The sequence below is a fragment of the Arvicola amphibius genome, chromosome 9 (assembly GCF_903992535.2).
Source record: "Arvicola amphibius chromosome 9, mArvAmp1.2, whole genome shotgun sequence".
In the NCBI taxonomy this organism is placed as follows: Eukaryota; Metazoa; Chordata; class Mammalia; order Rodentia; family Cricetidae; genus Arvicola; species Arvicola amphibius.
The window spans coordinates 20,860,214-20,868,462 of record NC_052055.2 but is presented as its reverse complement, the minus strand read 5'-3'; the positions used below and the strand labels follow the sequence as shown (position 1 = coordinate 20,868,462).

Below are 8,249 nucleotides of genomic sequence, written 5' to 3'. Positions count from 1 at the left end.
GATCCCCAGCACTTTGCCCTTCACTTTCCTAACTTGTAAAATTAGTTTGCTAACAATCCCACATTCGTGATTGTTATAGCAGTCATTTAAACGGGGCTAGAGACGTGGCTCGACAGTTAAGAACCCTTGCTAGAGGACATGGGTTTGATTCCCAGCACCCACATGGAGGCTCACAGACATCTGTAACTCCAGCTTCAGGGGATCTGATCTGATGCCCTTTTCTGGCCTCTGTCAATACTAGGTGTGTTCAAGGTCCACAGACACATAAGCAGGCCAAACACTGACACACATAGGATAAAGTATATTTTTTTAAAGTGAGTTATTATTTGTAAGCATACAGAATAGCTTACAGTGCCTATTTTAAAGTCATATTGGCCTCTGCTGAGTGAATCTTAGAAATAAAATAAACTCAAATGACTTGATGACCTCAAGTTCAGAGCTGACCAGGCTGGAGCTGAGTCCGGGCCAAGTGCTCTTTCCATCCCCTCCACTCTGCTTCCAACAAGACGGGAGCTTCCGTTTTCAGTGAGGAGGCTAGTCATCTGCGTGCCTCCTCAGCACACACCGTCCACAGAAATGTCTTTGCTCATTCGCTCAAATGTCCAACGGGAAAGGATTCCGGAGGTTTCTTATATACTCCATTAGCCCCACACCTAAAATCAATAAAACATTCTTCTTTAATTTAGAACCTGGAGGGGAAAGGTGAGTGAACATGTATTTGTCTTTTCCATTACCTGGGATGGCTAAGTCTTGGTTGTCAACTTGACTACATCTGGAATTAACTAAAATCCAAATAGCTGGGCACACCTGTGAGGCTTTTTTTTTTTTTTTTTAAATAAAATAGTTTGAAGGGGGAAGACCCGTCTTTAACCTGGACCGCATCTTCTGCTGGTAGCCTAAACAAAGGACATAAAAGAAGGAAGCTTGCTCTGACTTTGCCTTCTTCCTCTCACTTCCCCTAGCAAGTCCATTCCTTCACTGGCATTAGAACCTACTTCTCTGGAATTCCCAGTATATACTGAAGACCAGCTGTGACATTCGGCCCCATAGACTAAACAACTGACTACCGGATTCCTGGGCCTTTGGTTGGTAGATAACCATTACTGGATCATACACAGTCTGTACACCATTCTAATAAATCTTCTGTCTGGGTGTGCGTGTGTACAAATAAATAAATAACACATAGTATGAATATATATTCATGTATATGTGCATATATGTGTTCACCATAAATAGTCATATACATGAACATATATTCATTGTCAAAGTTCTGTTCCTCTGGAGAACACTGACTAATGCATTGCCCCTCTAGATCTCCTTAGATCACATGCAGGGTAAGGGCTTTGGAGATGACTCAGAAAGCCGTGCTCACTGTCCAGGTGTGTAAAGTCAGAATTAAAGGGTTAAATTATTCTGCCTTGTAGCCGGACACTGCCTGGAACGGTGGATTCTTCAGATAGTCTACTTCCTGTGCTCTGGTCATCCTGGTCCCCATTTCAGAAATGCTCGTCTGGGAGCACTAGGTCCAGGCTCTGCAGCTGGCCTTGCCCTTCCGTCAGGGTGGGAAGCAAGGGCGACGGAAAGACCGCAGTTCTCATCTGCAGCCTGGCTTCTCTCCACATCCCGTCGATGACACAACTCGCTACTCCGAGCACTTTCCAATCTCCACTGAGATCTGTTGGATGAGCAGCCCAGTTTCCATCACAGCCAGGCACCGGCAGCTGTGGGTGGGGGGCGTGGACGCAGCTCTGGTCCATCCCAGGATCTGGGAAGACGGCGCTTACCTCCTCACCAGCCGGAAACCCAGCCAAGCATAACAGGGCTGCCGCTGAGGTCTTGAGGAACCAAAATGGAAAAGGGCCCAAGTCAGGGCTACGAACGCCAAGGTCATCAGAGAAGCAGGCTCATCTACCCCTGCTGATGGAATTGTCCCAAAGGGAAAGATTTAACTTGTTTTAGGAACTAGTCAGAGCCCGGATTGGGCGCATCGCCAGTGTATTACGAGAACAATCTCTGGGAAACGGGGAATGGAGTTCTTGCCAAGCAGACCGAATCTCTGGAGCCTGACATGTAGTGGCCCCTGATACTCAGCCAGCCCCTCATTCCTTGGGACCTCCCTCATCACTGCCAGCACCGGACAAGTTCAGAGGTGCTCCTTGTTCAACCATGTATGCAGAATTCCTGTAGTGCAGAAGTTAGAGAAAGGGGCGAAGAACCGCCTCTGCCCTCCAGGCCTTTGTCTGGAACCCATAGATAATTACAATACAATGCCATGGATGCTGCAATGTGTACGCTCATTCCCAGAACCCAACTCGTCCTGCCTGAACAACCCCAGAAGCCTCCAGAGGGTGAGAAACATGGGTCTGGCCTTGTTCAGACAACACCGATGAAGTGACTTCTAGGTTCTGAGCGAAGACCAGGACTGGCCAGGGACAAAGTAAAGGTGGGGAGTTTCCAGAGGGCTCTTCCAACTGTTGCTGCCCCTGCCAAGGGACAGTCCAAAGCATCTCCCCTGAAGAGACCATTTGCTGCTAACTTCAACATCCCGTCTTTGTGAAACAACCAAGACACGCCTACAGAGGCCCTGGGAATCTCCCAGAGCCCCAACAATACCTGCCAGCTTAGCCCCAAGAAGAAAACCAGTGTCCTTGTCCTCACACCCTGAATGGTCAACCTGTGAAAGAAAACGAAAAACAAGCCAATGAGGTTCTAAACTGAGTGATCACGTGCAAAAGCCCACATACAATTAAGGACAAAATTAGGAACGAAGATGGCTCTCGCCTCCTAGAAGGTGCTGGTTAAAAATTCATGGAGCACTCTCTATGTGAACAGCTGTTCCCACAGAAAAGCTGCCAGGCCCTAGAGAAAGGAGGCTCCAACTTCCTGTGACTTCTTCACAGGGCCTCCCATGATCCCAGGGTCAAGAAATGGGCTCAAATTAGCCTTCGTGGAAGGGAAGTGGACTCCTTCGGAGAGCTATCTCACCTTGCCGGTAGAACTGTCTTCCTGTGTGGCTGAGGAGGCACCTATAGGGTTGAACGTGGGAGGCTGTCACACACAGCGCTGTACGAGAAGTTAGGAAAGAAGGACGGAGGTAGGGATGGATAGAGGAAGGGCCAAAGGGAGAGAGGAAAAATGGAAGAGAAGTAGAGAGAGACAGAGGGAGAAAGGGAAGGAGGTAGAAAAACTGACATTTCTTTGCAATGGCATAAAACCCCATGAGACAGATTTTGTTGGACCCTATTTCACAAACAACAACAACGAAAAAATGAGGCTATGGGAACTGAAGGAAATCACTGAAGGTCAAAACCCTAGTAAACAGAGATCCGATCCAAACTCTAAGGACTCTGAATCGTGTGCTTTTTCTAGACAGCCCAGATAAAAATAGCTCCCCAGTATCAAGCATATGCCCTATGCCAGTTGCTGGGAAGGAGTTTTACAAACGCAGCTTCGCCCAGCACAGCAGACCGTGCCCAGCTGCCTCTGCAGTGCAGGGGGAATAGTCAGGGCCACCCCAGGGACCTGGCGCCCTGATGGCAGGATCTGGGAAATGATGGAAGGGACCGACGCTTCTAGTAGTCGTGGTGATCCGCAGGGGCACACAGCACTGGTAGAAACCCACTTTCCAGTAGCCAGCCACACCTCTGAGCAAACACGGTAGGTGAGGCCTGACCTGAGTCTCGTTGTCCCTGCTCTCTGCCCATCAAGGGCCTTGCACCAGCCCACCCAGGGCCTTGTAGACAATGACAGCACAAATACGGTAGGGAATGCAAATTGAAGCCATGATCCCAGAGATTCGGTTTCTCTACACCGCTAAAACACCGCTAACCAGAGGATCGTCCTGTGCCTTGAGAGTCTGCCTGCCTCTCTTTTTAACAGACTCTGGGGCCTTTAAGTAACTTTAATAAGCAGAACTAACTAAGCCTATGGCTGGCACCACCATAGTGCAGGTTCCTTGGTTGATTCATTTTGCCATTTCTATTATTTTGAAATTGGCGGCTCAAATTAGGCACATTCATTTGCTGTGCACCCATCAACCCCATTCATCTCCAGATATTTATTTATATTTATTTATTTATTTATTTATTTATTTATTTATTTATTTATTTGTCATCCACACTGAAGCACTGCGGTCATTAAACAATAACTCCATGGCCCTCTCCTAGCCCATAGCAACCATGGCTCTATTGCTGTTTGTCTGACCCAGACTATTCTAGATTTCCTACAGGAGGGATTAGACAGCTTTTGTCCTTTAGTATCTGACTTATTTCACTTAGCATAAAGTCCTCATGGCTCATCCAACCTTGTACTTGTGTCTAAGTTTTCTTCCTTGTAAAGACTGAGTAATGCTCCACTACGTAGACATACCAGCTTTTGGTCATCTCTTCGCCCTTCGAGGATGCTTGATTTCATTTTTATTTGTTTTAGATTTATTTTAGCTTTATGTGTATGAGTGTTCTGACTCCGTGTTGGCATGGACACTATATGTGTGCATGCCTGGTGCCCACAGAGATCAGAAAAGGGGGTCAGATCCCCTGGAACTGGAATTATATTCTGGGACCTGAGCCCAGGCTTCTGCAAAGAGCAACAAGGGCTCTATCCAGCCTCATGCTTTTTTCATTTTAAAAGTCACTGCAGTCCAAAAACCTAGAAATTATTTCTCCAGCCTGTTAGGATTCGGGCATTATGCTGGCCCCTGTTGCCTGGCAGCATGCGCTCAGGCAGTACCTTGGCCAGCCCAGGATCCTATGGCTGCTGACTCACACAGCCGCAAAAGGCCCCTTTAAGAGACAAGTTCCACCCATCCCCACTCTCTTCCTGCTGTTCTTCTGAAGAAGCAAGCAGGTCTCTCTCTCTCTCTCTCTCTCTCTCTCTCTCTCTCTCTCTCTCTCTCTCTCTCTCTCTCTCTTCTACTGTAAGGCGTATGTCTGTCCCTCAGTAGCCGTGGACTCTCACCCACCCGTCGCCAAGGTTCCTCCCACCCACAACAACACAGTCTCTATGCAAGTTTAAGGAATGGGGTGTTCGCTGCCCTCCTTAGGCAAAAACCAAGCACCTCTTGGCAAAGACCCATAATCCCCTATCTTTTCTTTGCAGAGATGGAGCGGGGAAACAAGGGTCCTCTATGTACCCCTTGCTGTCTTAGAACTTGTAAACCTCAGACTCACAGAGCTCTGCCTGCCTCTGCCTTCCAAGCACTGGGAAAGCTGCGCCTCATCCAGGGCAGCCTTAACCCCTATTTATTTAACCTGCTGAAGGTACTGACCAGCCATGAGAAACATTAAGTCCCTAACTTTAAGAATGCAAAAGCAACCCCGACTGTGGGATTCAGAGTATCAAGTGACCACCCAAACCCCAAGCCCAGGGTAATGGGCTAGCCAGGAACTCAGGAGAGTCAAGTGGCTTGCCTAGCGTTGGGTTTGGTGGGCAGAAGGAGAATGCTAGCATCTCCCCAAGGAAGCATTGGGTCATCAGCTTGGCCTTTCACACCACCCAACTGTGGGGTTAGGCAAGGGCTAGCGGTGTGAGGGGTCAAACCACCACAGCGGCTTCTCCTCCTCCTGAAGTGACCCAGTGGGGGAAATATCAGATACGCTCACTGCATGTCGCCAGTCGTCACCACACATTGATTTGACACTGTTTCTTAATAAAGTCAGGCTCGTCTCTATACTGTGGAGGAGCCACAAGGAGGCGAAACGGGGCTCCTATCCTCGATGAGTATAGACTTGTGGAGGCTCAACAACTTTCATGTCTGAGAGAAACCTTGGTATCCCAGCCCCATGTTCTCTTGTGGAAGAAATTTGTTGAGATTAAGACTTCCCACCTGGTTGTCCCACAAATCTTCCCTCCTCACAGAGAGAAGGTGGAGACACTTATCTATGTGATCAGTGAGTTCAGGAGAAGAAAACAAGGCAAGCCCTTCTGCAATCTCTTTAGGAATTGCCTCAGGCTGTGTCTGAAGGATCGTGTTTGTGAGGAAGAACTCTGGGCTTGCCTAATGGTGCTGTTGATGGGATGAACAAGACTGTTTAACTTTAGGGAGCAGCATTTAGGGAACTCACTGTGTGTCAAAAACTTCTGCCACCTCCACCTTCTAAACCTCCATGGCTCTGTGTGTCCTGAGCTGGAGAGAAGGAACGTCCGCTACTTTGGGCCCCTTAGAATAACCATCGCTTACAGTCACTACAAAAAACTCTAAATCTCCACATCGTAGCTCTATAAAAGTTTTAGATTTCAATTCGCAAAATCTGGAGATGGTGTTTCTCTCAGAGAGGTTCTATGGAAAAAGGCTCCATTGTATGGCTTCCAAGTCAACCCAGAGCGGCTCAGCCCTACCATGGTGAATGCCTCCTAGACCTGCTGCAGAATGCTTTTCGGAGCAGACCAGGAAATGTTCCAGATCACTTCCAATTACTCTGCACTGGGAAAAGTCCACAGTACTACCCGGTGCAGAGGAGCCTAGAAAATGTGGTTTTGTTTTTTTTTTCCAATGTGCCCCAGAGACAAGAGGAGAGCGAGATGTTGGTGAACTTGAGTGTGTGCTACCAGACCCATTGGGGTCTGGCCTCTTCAATCTGAAGATAAGGATTTGGAGATTCAAAGTGCAGAACTAGGTTTCCCCAAACACACATTTAGCAACAGAGCTGTGTTGGGGCAGCTGGCCCAATCCCTGCGTTCAGGGGCGTGGCTGCTCCAGCATGGTAGCATTCCCCTTAAATAGGATTGGGGAGCCGGAAGGTGCCTGTTCGTTTGCGCTGCCCTGCGCTCTCCTTCTGCTCCGTTGGACCCTTGGTTCTGTGAGTTCCCTTATCTCCCTTTGTATTAAAATTGAGTAATTATAAAAGGACTATTTTTGGTTATTTCCAATCTTCGCCGCTTCAGAGCTGGGGCTGGGGAAATCGGGATTCACAGAAACTAAACAAAGGAGGAGAGGGGGTGAAGCCAGAGAGGGCTCAGAACCCAGGTGAACATGCACCCCACAGCAGGAGCAGGCAAGCTCCCTGTCCCAAGAGAAAGACAAACAGGAGCTGACCGGATGGAAACGTTAGTCATCGAACCTTCCAGCAGACCCCTGGATGACAGCAGCGGTTCTCACAGTGTGGCTCTCCAGGGCCCTTTCATAATTTTCCCCTTTGGACCTCGTGTTTTGAAAGATTATGTGTAGCAAACAAACTGTACTTATTGGGTAATAACAAATACATTTCCCCACTTACTCATCAAGGGTGTGTGTGTGTGTGTGTGTGTGTGTGTGTGTGTGTGAGTGTTTCACCCACAACTGAACATGCTCACTTTGAACTCCATGACTACCATGTATTTGATTTCTTAATCATGTTCCAGTAACATCTGTGACGTCACCAACAGCCAATCAAGTCTTCTGAACCACGCTTGTGTCTATGATTTAGCTCCAGTCAGATCAAAGACACCAAGAGTTTAGTTAGCCTAAATGGTCCCCACACAGGATGAAATAACAACTCTAAATAGAGAATCTAAAAGAGCGCTCCTAGGCCCACCGCACCACATAGGCACCAGAGAACTCAAAAGGCTTTGGTTGTAGACTAGCACCAAGAGCCCCTTTAAAGTTCCCGCACACTGAGTTCCTCTCAGGGGCCACCAGCAGGCAGCACTTGCTGTCTCAACCCAACCCCAGCTGTTACCCTCTGGATGTGAAATGTCACCCACAGACTCACCCACAGGTGACACTGTTTGGAGAAGTTGTGACATCTTTGGGACATAGTGCCTTGGTGGCAGGTGGAGATTCCTGGGGTAAACCTTGTAGGATTACAGACTAGCCCCCACTTCCAGTTCTGTCCTCTGCTCCCTGGTTCTCCAAAATGTGAACCAGCCACGCCACAAGCACCCACCACCACAGACAGAATCACTCCATGTTATAATGTACTGCAGGCCAAGATAAATCTTCCATCCCTTAAATGCTATGGTCAGGTATTATGTCCCAGTGGGGAAAAAGGATTATACCAACAGACAATGCCAAGTGTGTTTGGTCGGTTGGTTTGAGTTGTTTTGTTGGTTGGTTGGTTGAATGGTTAGTTTGATTTAGGGTTTTTGTTCTTGGGGTGGAGGGTTTTTTTTTTTTCATTAAATATAAATTTTCTTAAAGACAAGGACCGTGTCTCTTTATTCCTATCATCTGTCTTGGTACTCAATAATTATCACAAAAAGTTAAAAATCTAGATATGGATATGACAGACTCCACCTTCTGCTTAAAAGTCAGGCTGGTAAACAGAAGAAAA

The 8,249-nt window shown here is 47.7% G+C and overlaps 1 long non-coding RNA gene across 2 annotated transcripts in view; it reads right to left on the bottom strand.

The window, feature by feature from the left end:
* Positions 1-290: 290 nt before the first annotated feature.
* LOC119823605 overlaps positions 291-8,249 on the bottom strand; it is a 28,426-nt gene continuing 20,467 nt past the window's right edge. Inside the window, exons 3-4 of one of the 2 annotated variants that reach the window (XR_005286981.1) lie at positions 1,785-2,674; positions 291-1,675 (exon numbers count right to left, since the gene is read on the bottom strand). This is a non-coding gene — a long non-coding RNA (uncharacterized LOC119823605). Of the gene's footprint in view, positions 2,675-8,249 lie in introns of both variants that reach the window. The other variant, XR_005286980.1, reaches the window with a different exon arrangement.